Raw genomic sequence first — 16,898 nt, 5'->3', positions numbered from 1 at the left:
AAAAAGAAGAATGGCAGAAAGGAAATTAATGTTAACAGGGAAAATATCCATAGCCAAGTCTGCTAATTCAAAGATGAATGCTAAGAAATGTCCACGTCTTGTGAAGGCAGGCATATCTTGTGCTAATTCCCTTAAGATTTAAGATGAACAACTAAAATAATTGTCATAATCTATCCCTCACTCCATTCTTCAGTTCTAAAAACCCTGTCTCCAAGAAGCTTGTCAAAAGCATACTTCCATCTAGTAATTTACACTTTCTTATTATACACAGTAAACATTTATTAAAAATAATACTATTCATAACAATAAACTTTTAAGGCATCCAACAATGTGGTAAGCGCCTGCCGGTATCATACTAGTTTACAGCCTTCCTCAGAATTAAAGTATGTATAAAGAACCTCTGAAAGACGGCAGTATAATCCTTATCAGGCAGTATTCTCACACAAACCAATAAAGACACAAATGCTGGCCAGGTGCAGTGGCTCACGCCTGTAATCCCAACACTTTAGGAGGCCGAGGCACGTGGATCACCTGAGGTCAGGAGTTCGAGACCAGTCTGGCCAACATAGTGAAACCCTGTCTCTACTAAAAATACAAAAATTAGCCGGACGTGGTAGCAGGTGCCTGTAATCCCAGCTACTTGGGAGGCTGAGACAGAAGAATCTCTTGAACCCAGGTGATAGAGGTTGCAGTAAGCCAAGATGGCACCACTGCACTCCAGCCTGGGCAACAAGAGTGAACAAAACTCCATCTCAAAAAAAAACACAAAAACAAACAAAAAAAAGACACAAATGCTATTATAGAGGGAAACCAAAGTCCTAACTATAAAACATAAAAACCCACGCACTTTTAGTAAGAATTCAATCATGTGTTATTGTCTAACATTACTGTGTTAATTAAATACTTTTCAATCAAGGAAAAAATAATCAAAATATGGACAAGGGGTGATTTTATAATAAAAACCCAAGATATGAACCACATTCATTGTACTTCTTCAAAAACCAACATTAATGACTATTAGGATGAATCATTTTTAGGACAGCAAATATAGAAACATGTAAAAAAAAAAAATGTGTAAGCCCAATGATTTTTTTTTTTAACTCATCCTATGTGATTTTTTTCACTTTTTTTTTTTTTTTTTTTTTGTGAGACAGGGTGTCATTCTGTCACCCAGACGGAAAGCATTGGCATCATCATGGCTCACTACAGCTTCAAACTCCTGGGCTCAAGCATTCCTCCCACCTTAGCCTCCCGAGTAGCTGGGACTACAGGCATGCACTACCACACCTAGGCAATTTTCGTAATTTTTGTAGAGATGAGGTCTTGCTATGTTGCCCAAGCTGGTCTCAAACTCCTAGCCTCAATCGATCCTCCCGCCTTGGCCTCTCAAAGTGTTGGGATTATAGGTGTCAGTCACTATGTCCGGTGACTTTTCCTAATTTTTAATTATGAAAGAGTTTATTTAAAATACAGAAAAATGAAATGATAAACCCAAATATAACTTATGACATACTGCTGTTATTTGCATCAGATTTCAAGAAAGAATATTGTAAGTAAGTTGAAAGTTTCCCTCTTCATTCCACTGTGCTATCTTCTCCTTCAGAAATAAATATCTTGCTGAAGGTAATATAGCTTATTTTAATACACATCTTAATTTTGCAGCATACATGGCACCCGCCACCTCGCCCGGCTAGTTTTTTGTATTTTTAGTAGAGACGGGGTTTCACCATGTTAGCCAGGATGGTCTTGATCTCCTGACTTCGTGAGCCACCCGTCTCGGCCTCCCAAAGTGCTGGGATTACAGGCGTGAGCCACCGCGCCCGGCCTATGCCAATTTTCTTTAACCACTAAACCACCCTAGCCATTCAACTACTCTTAATTTTAGAGGTTAAACCCTACCAAAACACATTCTTAATGGCAAACACCCTCAGAATCTTCAGGACAAAACCTTACTCTCCCAACTGAGAAAATATGGCCTAATTCCCCTTGAATAATTCAGAGATTACATACTACAGCTCTGAAGGATTCATTCAAAAAGCTTCCTGCCATGAGCAATAACTTTTTTTTTCATTGATCAGGTCTTTACTTAAAATAAGCTGTCCAGGCCAGGCGCGGTGGCTCAAGCCTGTAATCCCAGCACTTTGGGAGGCTGAGACGGGTGGCTCACGAAGTCAGGAGATCAAGACCATCCTGGCTAACATGGTGAAACCCCGTCTCTACTAAAAATACAAAAAACTAGCCGGGCGAGGTGGCGGGTGCCTGTAGTTCCAGCTACTCGGAGGCTGAGGCAGGAGAATGGCGTGAACCCGGGAGGCGGAGCTTGCAGTGAGCCGAGATCGCGCCACTGCACTCCAGCCTGGGCGACACAGCAAGACTCCGTCTCAAAAATAAATAAATAAATAAAATAAAATAAGCTGTCCAAAATTATTCGACCTTTATGGAATAAACCAACAGTTTATGCAGCAGGCTTCGTTTCCTCTGTGGTAAGTTTTTTTTCAGCTGCTGACGTCTTGGTTGGTAGCTGCTGCCCTTTTTCCCACAAGAGGTTTCTTCTGCTTAACACCAACAACCTTCTTTCCTTTCTTCCCTACCACAGGCTTCTTGACTGCAATCCCCTTTCTCATCTGATTCGGCCTCTAGTGCTGCTGCTGCTGCTGCTGCTGCTGCTGCTGCTGCTGCCACTGCCGCCGCCGCCACCGCTGCCTCCTCCACCCGCAGTTTATGATTGCTGGACTGGCAAAGAATGGTGTTTCAGTGCATGGTCTTTGCATATGGGTTTAGTTTCAACATGATTCTCAGGTTTTCCAGGAGGTTCTTCCTCAGGACTCTAGAATGAATCTTCCTGCAACGTGCTTGAAGGGCTTTGGATGTCTGGGCTTTTCAAGATTCTGCTAAGGTCTGTATTGATCATCTTGTGCATGGAAAGACTGCAGTTACTCTTGAGGAAGCAGCTTTACACCAAGTGCCACACAATTCTCTAACTTCTAGAAAGAACTTTCAGTCCAAATGCAGAAACGTCCCACATGCCCATCAGGAGCAAGTTTCAAAACGTTCAGTTTGCTTACCATTAAGCAGAGTAATTCCAGGAATGTTTCTCAAGGCTTTGACAATATGATCATCTTCATTATAGATGATGCAGGGTCCCTTGTGCTGGATACAATGGTTTCTCATTTTGCCCTTGCCAGCTCTCATTTGCTGAGAGGTATAGCCCTTTTTTGTATCATCCAGGCTTTAAGTTTCTTACGTAGCAAAACAGCTTCCTTGATTGTCTTATAGCCTTCAACTTTATCTCTGACCACCAAAAAAAGTTCAGAAACTTCCTTAATATGATGACCTTTAGACATGACCAGCACTGGTAAGGCAGAGGCACCCAGGGGAGAACAGATAGCATATCGTTTTTTGGGCTGTGTTCACTCTACAGTGCCAACAGTGCCAGGTTTTGGTTGCTGCAAACATGTGGCCTCCACGACAGATATTTCCAAAAGCACCCTGGCCAGAACAGTGAGTCCCACCACCTCAAACTCTGGGAATGTGAGACCCAACTCTGCCAGTACCTCAAGATTCAGTACTGGTCTGATGACCTGCTAATTCACTAACAAGATAGGGCTGTCTGTTGTTTTTGTGCAAGTTGGTGTGAACAAAGTTCACAGTATCTGGTGGAACAGGAGCCTTGAATACAGGAAGCAACGTGACATTTTTGCCAGATGACTCCCCTTTTTCAGAGTACACTGATAACAGTGGATGAGCACATGCCATGGAAAGGTAAGAAGGCCACACTCCAACATTTTTTTTTTGAGATGGAGTCTCGCTCTGTCGCCCAGGCTGGAGTGCAGTGGTGCAATCTCGGCTCACTGCAACCTCCGCCTCCTGGGTTCAAGCGACTCTCCTGCCTCAGCCTCCTGAGTAGCTGGGGTTACAGGCATGCACCACCACACCCAGATAATTTTCGTATTTTTAGTACAGATGAGGTTTCACCATGTTGGTCAGGCTGATCTTGAACTCCTGACCTTGTGATCCACCCGCTCTGGCCTTCCAAAGTGCTGGAATTACAGGCGTGAGCCACCACGCCCAGGCTCAATATTTTTTATAACTAAGATAAAACATTATCTACTGATTTACCAAAGTGTTTAGCTTAATTTCACAACAGTGACGCTATTGGCATTTTGGGTGAACAATTCTGAGTTTTCTCCACCAAATGCCAGTGGTGCATCCCCCACCCACAGTCACTTAACAACCGAAAATGCCTCCATATATTTCCAAATACCCTTTGGATATATGGTACCTACCCCACTGAGAACCACTGAAAAATTTAGTTGGTAACTGTCCTTAGATAAATAGATTGCCATTTAATGAACTGTGGCCTCCAATTCAGGTCAGAGATGTAAGGTAGTAACAGTGTCTTGAATTTAACCATTTCCAACATACATATTAAGATCACATAGTCTGAGCCAGGTGCATTGGCTCACACCTATAATCCCAATGCTTTGAAAAGCCAAAGCCAGAGGACTGCTCGAGCCCAGGAGTTCAAGACCACCCTGGGCAACACAGCGAGACTCCATCTCTACAAAAAACTTAAAAATCAGCCAGGCATAGTGGCACATGCCTGCAATCCTAGCTACTGAGGAGACTGAGGCAGGAGGACTGCTGGAGTCCAGGAGTGCAAAGCTGCTGTGAGCTATGACGGGGCCACTGTATTCCAGCCTGGGGCAACAGAATAAGACCTTGTCCCTGGAAAAAAAAAAAAAAAAAAGGTCATATAGTCTGAGGTAGAAATAATATTTATCATTTTTTTTCATAGCACTAGACAGTGCCTAAGTGTTATATTCAAAGTAATATGCAGCAAATGTAGACATGGTGGGGCGGGGGTATATGGTTAACATATGGATCCTAAAAAAGTGAATCTGAATTTCCCCCCAAGATTGGGACAGAGACAATTACAGAAGGAATGTCTATGATTATTTCCCTGAGCAATGTCTATGAGGTACATTTATATGTTTATGTATACATGTACAGCGTATAAAGGAAAAAGTCACTGCCTATTACGCGACAAGTTTTATCAGACTGAGAATAATAATATACAGGCTTACTGAACATCTGTGACCAGAAAAAGTGCCAAATGCCTATGTAATCCTCATAAAAACTTATATGGTATTACTATTCCATTTTACAAAGGAGAATACTGAAGTTCAGAGAGGTTAAGTAACTGCTGAGCCAGGGTTCAAACCCAGACAACTCTAGACCCCTCAGTAAGAGCTGTATTGTTCCAAGGGATACATGAAAAGACTGGAGGAAGGAATTTTAAAAGCAGGAAAGAACTTGTCTGAAAACTATGAAAAATGTTAATAATGTCTACTAAAGTACAACTGTGAAAGGGTTGTCAGCAAAAATTCCTTATGATCCAAGGAAAACTAGATTTGCATCCCAAGTCTCTTAAGCAACTGTATTTAAACTCTGCACTTAAAAATTCACATTACAAGGCTGGGCACGGTGGCTCATGCCTTTAATTCCAGCAATTTGGGAGGCCGAGGCAGGCAAATCACAAGGTCAGGAGTTCAAGACCAGCCAGACCAACATGGTGAAACCACATCTCTAAATACAAAAATTAGCCAGGCATGGTGGCATGCGCCTGTAATCCCAGGCTGGGGCAGGAGAATTGCTTGAACCCAGGAATCAGAAGATGCAGTGAGCCAAGATCATGCCCACTACACTCCAGCCTGGATGACAGAGCAAGACTCCGTCTCAAAAAAAAAAAAAAAAAAATTCACATTACAAAGAAGCTCAAATTAAATGAATTCTGAACTTCATTTTTTTGCATTTTTCGCATACTGTCTTCCACATAATACTCAATTTTTAAACACTGTTAGCCAGGTTAGTTTGTTACTCTAAGAAGACGTATTGCTACTGTGACAACTACATGGTACTTCTATACAAGAGATATCAAAAGTAAATAATTAGTATGGCTCTACAGATTATGTATCACAAACGGGAAAAGACAGTTTACAATGGATAAATCTGGCAAACAGGAACTCAATCAAATGATGAGATTTAACATCACCATTAATGAAACAAACCAACATGGCAAGTAGGCCTTTAAAAAGCTCAAGTGTAGCCGGGCGTGGTGGCTCATGCCTGCAATCCCAGCACTTTGGGAGGTGGAGGTGGGTGGATCAAGAGCTTAGGAGTTTGAGATCAGCCTGGTCAACATAGTGAAACCAGTCTCTACTAAAAATACAAAACTTAGCCAGACATGGTGGCCCACACCTGTAATCCCAGTTACTCAGGAGGCTGAGGCACGAGAATCGCTTGAACCCAGGAGGCGGAGGTTGCAGTGAGCCAAGATCGCACCATTGCACTCCAGCCTGGGTAACAGAGCAAGACTCCGTCTTAAAAAAAAAAAAAAAAAAAAAAAGGAAAAGCTCAAATGTACGACAATATTCACATCTTTTACTGAGCATCTGAATACTTATGCACAGAGCAGAGTTCTCCAAATTAGCTAATACCTGATCTGTATACACACACAAGAAATAATCAATAAATTATTCCCTTTAAAAATAAATGAATAGCAGCTGGGCACGGTGGCTCACGCCTGTACCACCACCGCTTCAGGAGGCCAAGGCAGATGGATCACAAGGTCAAGAAATCGAGACCATCCCGGCCAACATGGTGAAACCTCATCTCTACTAAAAAAAATACAAAAAATTAGCCAGGTGTAGTGGCACACCCCTGTAGTCCCAGCTACTCGGAAGCTGAGGCAGAATTGCTTGAACCTGGGAGGCAGAGGTTACAGTGAACCGAGATCGCGCCACTGCACTCCAGCCTAGCGACAGAGCGAGGCTCTATCTCAAAAAAAAAATGAATAAATAAATAGCAAATGAAGTGAACAGAAAACCCAGAATAACGAGCTCTTACTGAGAGGCCTGAGGCATTATAAGATAACAACTTTCAAAGAAAAAAATAACTCTGAATAAAAGCTAAATCCCTTCTTTTCAAGGTTACACTTTTTAAAAAGTGTTGAGAAAATGTAATAAAATAACAAATGAGTGGTATGTTTGACCAGTAATAAGAAATATATAAAGAAGAAGAGGAAAGAAGAGGTGCAATACGCAGAGTGGTGGAAAACTTCATGAGTGGAAGAAGATTAAATCTGATGCAGAACTTAATAAAATGTGTGCCTTACTTCAAAGGAAGTTAAAAAGTGGTGTTTACATGGGATCTTTTTGGGGCACTGGAAATGTAATACTGGAGTGGGGCAATGGTTGCACATCTCCACAAAATTACTAAAAATAAACCGTACACTTCAAACAGGCAAATTCTGTAGTATATAAATTACACCTCAATGAAGTTATTTTTAAAGAACTAATATTTGTTCAACAAAGAAGGAAAAATTATATTAAGTTTATCTCACTAAACCATAAAAAGGAAGTGGCCAAGAGGAAAAGTACAGTAATTCATTCAATAGACAGAAAAATAAACATGGAAAAATGCATAGATTAAGAAATGTTAATGTGTCCACCTCAGCCCTTTAAAGGACAGTATAGTATCAGGTAATTCTGCTGCTCTTAACCAGATTTTTTTCACCTTTCACAGATGTATGCACAAGTCCAAAGGAGAAGGAAGATTTCAGTTTAATTGCATATCACCTAGGAGAGAGCCGAACAATTTATTCTGACCCCTAGCTATTGCATGACTGAAAAACATAGAGATGGTATCTCCCAGGAGAGAATTTCAAGAGAAAATGTAAAAACAGAAAATCAAATTTATAATTGTTTTAAAAGAACGTGTGGACCAGGCATGGTGGCTCACGCCTGTAAATGCAAACACTTTGGGAGGCCGGGGTAGGAGAATCACTTGAGGCCAGGAGTTTAAGACCAACCCGGACAACACAGTGAGACGTCAGTCTCTACAAAAAAAATTTTGTTTTTTTTAAATTAGCCAGGCATGGTGGCACATGCCTGCAGTCCTAGCTACTCTGGAGGCTGAGGCAGAAGGATCACTTGAACCCAGGAGTTCAAGGCTACAGTGAACTGTAATTGTTCCACATTGCAATTCACCTTGGGTAACAAATCAAGATCCTGCCTCTTAATTAAAAAAAAAAAAAAAAGTGGAATTTTTTTTTTTTTTTTTTTTTTTGAGACAGGGTCTCACTCTGTCACCCAGGCTGGAGTGCAGTGATGCAATCACAGCTCACTACAGCCTCTACTTCCCAGGCTCAAGCAATCCTCCCACCTCAGCCTCTCTAGCAAATGGGACTACAGGCACATGTCACCATGCCCGGCTAATTTTTCTGGTGCTTTTGTAGAGACAGGGTTTCAACATGTTGCCCAGGCTGGTTTCAAACTCCTGGATTCAAGCAATTCATCCACCTCAGCCTCCCAAAGTGCTGGGATTACAGGCATGAACTACCACACCCAGCCTGGTAATTTCTTTACAAGCATAATGACAACAGTTAATTCCCTCAACCAGGTGAAACAGCCAAATGGGGAATTTTCTTGGTATTTTTGGAGAAGATTAATTTGCACTGGCTCAGGGACTTTTGCAGAAGTTTCCCAAAACAGCAGTACTGTACTTTTTTACTCCATTTGCAGATACAGAGATCAAGCAAAACTGCACCTATAAACAACCCCAATCCACATTTGCTTTGAGCTCTGAAAATATTAACCTACACTGACATCTCCTGCACCAACTTCAGCAAATCCTAGGTCAAGAGTCTCAATTTCCCAAAACAGCACAGGTGTCTCTAATTTCAGACCTGCTAGTCTCCACCCTGCCTTTGGCTAATCAGTAGCAAGCCCCCCAAAAAAGAAAACTAACTCATGTAATTATTTTCTTTCCTTCTCCAGAAAACAAATGAAATAACATGAAACACTACACAATTCTATATCCTCTAAATGGCTATTATAAACAGTTCAAGACACTGAGTCACAATCTTATTCACCTAGACTTAAAAAACTGTAATATCAATTAACTTGATATATTTCAATAAAAGAACATACATGAAAATTTACAGTACAATGCCTAACTCCAGCAGGAATTCAATAAAAGTTGGTACCTTTCTTTACTTTCCATTAATTTTTATCACACAGTGTTTCCATGAAACAGTTTATTATCCCAATATAAAAGCAGAACAATAGAAAAAAGATAATTTACTGACTGATCACACAGACCACACCCAGAAAATTCAGACCACTAAATGACAATGAAGGATTCATTTACAGAAGTTAAACTTTAATCTACCATCTCCTCCTCCTTCCTAGACAGCAGTGTCAATCCCAAGGCCACGTTCCTTCTGCTACAGGAAGTGGCTACACTGTTTTTCCCTGCAGCAAGGTACTAAGGTTTCACTTCTTTGTGACTGAGAGAAAGCCAGTCTCAAGAACCTATGCTAAGTGTAGATGCAGCAAGAGTCCAGACTGACATCAACCCATAGAACCCCACACACAGGTTTACAGAATTGCTGGTTGGGAAGTCCTGTTTTGACTGTCAAGTTTACTCTCCAACTGAGCCAGGTCTCCTGTACCAATGAGCAAGGGGAATCTCAACATACTTTTGGTGACAGAAAACTAGAACTACATGAACTAGCACTAGCCTTTACCTTGACACAAAATATTCTGACAGAAATAGTTTTGCTGTGCTGCGTGAACTGCCATCTATAGCTCTTTTTGCGGGCACCTGACATAAGACAGATATATAAGCCAAAGCTGTATCTGGTGTACATTTGTTCAGGCCCCGGAGCTTAAGATAGGAACAAAGCATGCTGTGTCAAATCAAACTCTAGTGGTTACAGATGGACAGATCCTGTCGTAAGAAAATTTACAATTGCCAGTAATGGCCTGGCTACTGTCTAGTCAGGTCCTTTGTTGCGTTTAGTCTACCATTAACACAGGCTACTGATTTTTAGAGTGATCAGAATAAGCTAGACTACCATTACCCACCACCCTAAATTGGTTTACATAATGGCTCCAACACAAAAACTTCTGCCCTCAGGGACTGGATTAAAGAGGTAGGAGTATGTGTGGGTGGGTACATGTGTAAATTCATGGTTCCGTTCTAGGACCACCAAAATTTTATATTGGTTATGCTGTTTCTTAGCATTCTCTACATTCTAACGAGATACTAGATGTAGTCCACAACAGTGGATAAACCACAGGACAGACCATCAAGCAGCATGATGAGTGACACTGAAAAAGATGTTTCCCCAAACAACAGTCAAATCTGATCCATTCTAGGTCAGTATAACTGAAGATACTAACGACCACATTAGGAAAGGAGGGACGGAAGAGTAAATAAATCTGGGACCTACCTTGCTTACAATTCCCACAGACAGATGAAATTCAATTCCATGCCAACCATACCCTCCGATCACTACAACACAAACAGAAAAATAAAAGTTCATGCAATATAAACAGTTCTTCCCATTCCTAAAAGGCATTTGGTTTCAAAGGTAAGAAGCTGTTTCTTACCTCCTTTCAATCCTCTCCATGCCCACAACAGTGTTAAGAGTTCTGTCACTGGTAAAAAGGCCCATACAAGTGGAGTTAAATAATAGGTAACACTGATTGAGCATTTCCTATATGCTAGTTACTGTTGCAAGTGCTTAAATATTAAAACTAAATCTCACAACTCTGTGTTTTTATTAACTCATTTTATATCCAAATGACAATTGTCCTATACCTCTGAAAATTGCTCTTATTGATGTTAATAAATGCCTTTTTTTTTTTTGTACACAGAGTCTCGCTGTCGCCAGGCTGGAGTGCAATGGCGCAATTTCAGCTCACTGCAACCTCCGCTTCCTGGGTTCAAGCGATTTCTCTGCCCAGCCCGAATAGGCTGGGACTACAGGTGTGCACCATCACATCCAGCTATTTTTTTGTATTTTAGTAGAGACGGGGTTTCACCACATTGGCCAGGACGGTCTCAATCTCCTGACCTCGTGATCCACCTGCCTCGGCCTCCCAAAGTGCTGGGATTACAGGTGTAAGCCACCACACCCGGCCGAGAAATGCCTTTTAAAGAAACATAGGCAATCTCTACCTCTGTAGTTGGGTTATTGTAACAGTTTGTATATGTTAGTGTTCTATATTCATCATTTACTTCTTGAGTCCTCACAATGTGATGAGCACTAATACCAGGTGCTGAAAAGGATTCATTCTCTTCACTCAAGGAGTTGAGAAACTAGCTGGACAGATAAGACAAAACAAAAAACAGTTCTTATTATGAGGCATAATACAGCCTCTTTGTGCAATCATTCACAGTAAAAAATCGGTAAGCTCTAGAGAAAAGGAAGGCTTTACATAAGAGATGCTCCAAAACTGGACCTTTAAAAATAAGTTAGATTGGGCCGGGCGCAGTGGCTCAAGCCTGTAATCCCAGCACTTTGGGAGGCCGAGACGGGCGGATCACGAGGTCAGGAGTTCGAGACCATCCTGGCTAACACGGTGAAACCCCGTCTCTACTAAAAAATACAAAAAGCTAGCCGGGCGAGGTGGCTGGCGCCTGTAGTCCCAGCTACTCAGGAGGCTGAGGCAGGAGAATGGCGTAAACCCAGAAGGCGGAGCTTGCAGTGAGCTGAGATCCGGCCACTGCACTCCAGCCTGGGCGACAGCGAGACTCGGTCTCAAAATAATAATAATAATAATAAGTTAGATTGGCAAAGAGTGGAGAAAGTCTTTACAGACAAGGAAAAGAGAACAAAGACATGACAATAAGAGACAGAATCAGTGGTATATCTAGAGTCCTTTTTTTTTTTTTTTTCTGTTGCCCAGGCTGGAGTGTGGTGGCATGATCACAGCTCACCACAGCCTCAACCTCCTGGGATCACATAATTCTCCCATCTCAAACTCTCAAGTACATGGAATCACAAGCACACACTACCATGCCCAGCTAATTTTTGTATTTTTTATAGAAATGGGGTGTCACTATGTTGCCCAGGTTCATCTCAAACTCCTGGGCTCAAGCCATCCTCCAACCTTGGCTTCCCAAAATGCTGGGACTACAGACATGAGCCACCATGCCTGGCCCTGAAGCCTTTCATAATCTGATCCCACCCAGTCTCACTAGCCTTTGCTCTCTGGCCACTAATGTCCCTCCTCCTCCCCATTACCCACACTAAACTTCCTCCTAGAACATACTGTCTTTGATAGTTCTACTGTTTCTCCTACCGCCGAGAATGTTCTCCTTTCCCTGGTGGGTAACATTAATCCTGGCACTCAAAAAAATATAGCCTCTGTTGTAAATAATTTTTATTACTTAAGATCCAACTGAGGCTCAGTGCCGTGGCTCAGCTGGAAGAAGAAAGAAAGACAAAAGAAAATCAATTTAGACGTCTGACTGTTATCAAAAAAGGAGGGGAAAAAACAATTCCCAATTAAATAAATGAACCGTGGTTTTTAAGCAGTTCACCTCAACAGATATGGTTAAATATACCCTCAAACTGAACACCTATGAAAAGTGTCTATAATCCCAGCACTTTGGAAGGGCAGGATGGGAGGATCACTTGAGGCCAGGAGTTCAAGACCAGCCTGGCTAACAAGGCAAAACCCCATCTCTACTAAAAATGCAAAAATTAGGCTGGGTGCAGTAACTCACGCCTGTAATCCCAGCACTTTGGGAGGCCAAGGCGGGCGGATCACTTGAGGTCAGGAGTTCAAGATCAGCCTGGCCAACATGGTGAAACCCTGTCTGTACTAAAAATACAAAAACTAGCCGGACATGGTGGCGTGTACCTGTAGTCCCAGCTACTCAGAGGATGACGCACAAGAATCCTTGAACCTGAGAGGCAGAAGCTGCAGTAAGCCAAGATTGCACTGCTGCACTATAGCCTGAGTGACAGAGAGACTGCATCTCAAAAAAAACAAACAGCTGGGAGTGGTGGTGCACACCTGTAATCCCAGCTACTCGGGAGGCTGAGGCATGAGAATCACTTGAACCTGGGAGGTAGAGGCTGCAATGAGCCGAGATCACACCACTGCACTCCAGCAGCCTAGGTAACAGAGTGAGACTCTGTCTCAAAAAGAAAAAAAAAAAAAAAACCCAACTGAAACATTTTTCTAAAGCGGTTCCCAATGCCCCCAAGTATTACTCTACTCATCTCTCCTCCATGCTCTCAGAGCATCTACTTCTCTGTTAACATAGTTAAAATATTTGGTTGTCCCCAGGTTTTCTTTTTCCTTTCTCTCTTACTTGTCTGAACAACAATCATCCTTTACACAACTTTGTATCTTGCAAGACCTAGCAGTGCCTGGCAAGTAACAGGTGCTCATTATACACTTGCTGACTGAAGGCCCAACTGACCAGAATTTACAAAGTGAATAACGATCCATTTAAATAATCTGTTGTGTCAAAAACTGGTGTACTTCTACATTCTCATAACACCAACAATTCACGCACAAAAAATTAAAGTGGATTCACTAAAAACCACCAACTAGTTTTTGCTTGACAACACAACCAGGTCCTCATCCATGTCAACTAGAACATACATTAAAGATAAAATAATTTAGTTGATAATTTAAATATTATGGTTGGTGATCTTTCTTACTAAAACGGTGCCACAGCTTTCTATGTAGAGTAACTAAAGGTATTTACATTGGCTTTAGTCATGGATAAAGGAGGTTACAAATTTAGAAGTCCAATACAAATCCAAAGTTTATTTTTAGAAGCTTTCCATATGGTAGGAGTTTAAGAAATAAAACGGCAGCCTTCTCTCTGCTGAAAGCAGAGGGTAGTAGAGCACTAAAGGAGCAAACCCTCTCCTGACTGTTCCTTGCACTGTTTCACACAAAGGTAGAGTAAAGTGTAGGGTAAGTGAGAGCCTCACTGAAAATCAGTCACCCAAGGCAACAGGCATTTTGAATGTCTGTGCTATTTGAAGGCTTAAGTAGCAATTTTATACATGCCCATGTTCATTTAAAACATATTTATGGCTTGGAACTTTAAAAATTTTCTAATGGGCTAGTTTGTCCACATATTAATTGAGTCTGCCAGGTTTGAACATGCCAAGCTTAAAATACTCTCCAGATCATTATGCAAAGGTATGAGCTCAATCTTTTATTATCAGGAATTTAGGAGAGAATGACTAAAACAATAGTCTTTCAATGAAAGCTACAACAGAAAAAGTCAACTCCTAAATAGTGATGAGCTACTTTTTAAAAATATCTGATAGATTTCTTACATTAATCTCAAATTAAGATGCTGGATTTCAGCTCAAAGTTGTCAGACAATGTATGTTTTGGTGGTTGTTTCCCTTCCCCTCCTCTCCTCAGCCTCCTAGAGAATGTATCTTGAAATTGATTTCTACGTGAGACCATCTTATATAAAGGTTGCTTTAGTCATCCACTGACTAAGCTCCTTTAGAATCCAAGTCTAACTCATTTTATATTGAAATGAATTCTATTTTTATATGAACAGTATTGTAAGCAAAATTCTTTTAATCTTTTATCAGCATTAGAGAAATGCCAATAAAACCTAGAATAACTACACTTTTATAACAAGAACCTCAGAAACTAACACATTCAATCTTTTCATTTTGAGCTGGGGAACTACAGCACAAGAGTTCAGTGATCTGATAAAAGAAAAATGGGCCACAATCTGATTACTAGTCCAATGCATTTATTCTGCTACATACTACTAAACACATAGTTGTTGAAATTACAACAGAAAAGTTTAAATATCCATTCCCTAACTGGGAAGATTTTAAAAATTAGATGTGTGTGCCCCCCCAAAATTGGAAATATTGTTCCTTAAAAACTTGAGTATTAGAGGCCAGGCACAGTGGCTCACACCTGTAATCCAGCACTTTGGGAAGCTGAGGAGGGCGAATCACCTGAGGTCGGGAATTCAGCCTAACCAACATGGAGAAACTCTGTCTCTACTAAAAAAAAAAAAATTAGCCAGGTGGCAACACATGCCTATAATCCCAGCTACTCGGGAGGCTGAGGCAGGAGAATCACCTGAATCTGGGAGGCGGAGGTTGGAGGTTGCGGTGAGTCAAGATCGCACCATCGCACTCCAGCCTAGGCAACAAAAGGGGAAAAAAAAAAAAAAAAAAAAAAGCTGGGTGCAGTGGCTCCCACCTGTAACTCCAGAACTTTGGGGGTCCAGGGTGGGCTGATCACCTGAGGTCGGGAGTTTGAGACCAGCCTGGTCAACATGGAGAAACCCCACCTCTACTAAAAACTGAAAAATTAGCCGGGCATGGTGGTGCATGCCTGTAATCCCAGCTACTCAGGAGGCTGAGGCAGGAGAATCGCTTGAACCCAGGAGGCAGAGGCTGCAGTGAGCCGAGATCGGACCATTGCACTCCAGCCTGGGCAACAAGAACGAAACTCCGTCTCAAATAAACAAAAAAAAACCTTGGGCATTAGAAAACTATAGCAATTATTTTCAATACTTTTGGCTCAATACATACTCACATAAACTCTCCAGTGGAAGTTTAGCTTTTAAAAGTTTTCCTGGCCGGGCACGGTGGCTCATGCCTGTAATCCCAGCACTTTGGGAGGCCGAGGCAGGTGGATCATGAGGTCAGGAGATTGAGACCATCCTGCCTAACACAGTGAAACCCTGTCTCTACTAAAAATACAAAAAAAGTAGCTGGGCGTGGTGGTAAGCGCCTGTAGTCCCAGCTACTCGAAAGGCTGAGGCAGGAGAAAGGCGTGAACCCAGGGGGCGGAGCTTGCGGTGAGCCAAGATTGCGCCACTGCACTCCAGTCTGGGTGACAGAGTGAGAGACTCCATCTCAAAAAAAAAAAAAAAAAAAAAAATTTTTCCTTACATTCCAAAGGGGATGAGAATAATTTTTACAATCTAAGATGACATTATCCTTATCTTCTAAAAAACAAACTTCCCACAAAAAAAAAAAAAAGCAATTTCATAGAATTCTGGGTCTTCTTTCAAACAAGCACTTCTTTGGAAAGAATGCCATTGATCTATTTTAATTTAGGGGAAGGGAATGCAAAGAATAAAAGGAAACTTGTCAGGCACAGTGGCTCACACTTGTAATCCCAACACTCTGGGAGGCAGAAGCGAGTGGACTGTTCGAACCCAGGAGTTTGAGACCAGACTGTGCAGTATGGCAAAACCCCATCTCTACAAAAATACAAAAATTAACCAGGCATGGTGGTGTTTGCCTAAAGTCCCAACTACTCAGGAGGCTGAGGTAGGAGGATCGCTTGACCCCAGGAGGTTGAGGCCGCAGTGAGATATGATTACACCACTGCACTCCAGCCTGAGTGACAGAGTGAGACACTGTCTCTTTAAAAAAAAAGAAGAAGAAGAAGAAGAAGAAAGGGAAAGGAACAAAAATGGAATGAAGAGGGGAAAAAGGAAAAGGAAGAAAGACAAAAGAAAATCAGTTTAGAGGTTTGACTTATCAAAAAAAAGGAGAGAAAACAACAATTTTCAGTTAAATGAATAAACTGTGGCGGTTTTTTGGAATTGTGGTTTTTAAGCAGTCCACCTCAACAGATATGGTTACATATCTCCTCAAACTGAACACCTATGAAAAAAATCTTAATCTCTCTCTGCCTGATTCCTCTATTTGCTCTTTCTTCTGTACCCAAAGAGAAGATTAAATAAACTGGGCCCCCTGAAACAGGTAAGGGAGGCAGAAATGCTAATCCATGTCATGTAGTCCCTGCAAAGTGCTGGTAATGACTAAAGCAATCCAAGAGTCTTAAAGGAGTCAAGAGAAACCACTGTGCTCCTAGGCATATCCATAACCTCCTACAAGAAGCAATACACTCTGCTGCCTTTCATATTCACAACAAATCTTTCCTTTCCGATTATCAGTGTGATGTGCATAGAGATTTTAAAGAACAGTTAAGGCAGGGCATGCTGGCTCACACTTGTAACCTCAGCATTTTGATAGGCTGAGATTACATTTGATTAAGGTGACAAGAGGAAAA

The 16,898-nt window shown here is 41.6% G+C and overlaps 1 protein-coding gene and 1 pseudogene across 3 annotated transcripts in view; both read right to left on the bottom strand.

The window, feature by feature from the left end:
- MRTFA (myocardin related transcription factor A) overlaps window positions 1–16,898 on the bottom strand; it is a 215,522-nt gene that overhangs the window by 160,970 nt on the left and 37,654 nt on the right. The window contains exon 2 of one of the 3 annotated variants that reach the window (XM_033233849.1): window positions 10,301–10,362. The exons of the other annotated variants lie outside the window; for them this stretch is intronic. The gene's annotated coding sequence lies outside the window, so the exon portion shown is untranslated. The remainder of the gene's footprint in view (window positions 1–10,300; window positions 10,363–16,898) is intronic. 3 annotated transcript variants of the gene reach the window in all.
- On the bottom strand, window positions 2,621–3,828 carry LOC117096447 (annotated as a pseudogene).

This window comes from Trachypithecus francoisi, unplaced genomic scaffold, assembly GCF_009764315.1.
Source record: "Trachypithecus francoisi isolate TF-2019V2 unplaced genomic scaffold, Tfra_2.0 Lachesis_group14, whole genome shotgun sequence".
Classification (NCBI taxonomy): Eukaryota; Metazoa; Chordata; class Mammalia; order Primates; family Cercopithecidae; genus Trachypithecus; species Trachypithecus francoisi.
The sequence above is the reverse complement of the archived record's forward strand: the minus strand, read 5'-3'. Positions and strand labels throughout refer to the sequence as shown.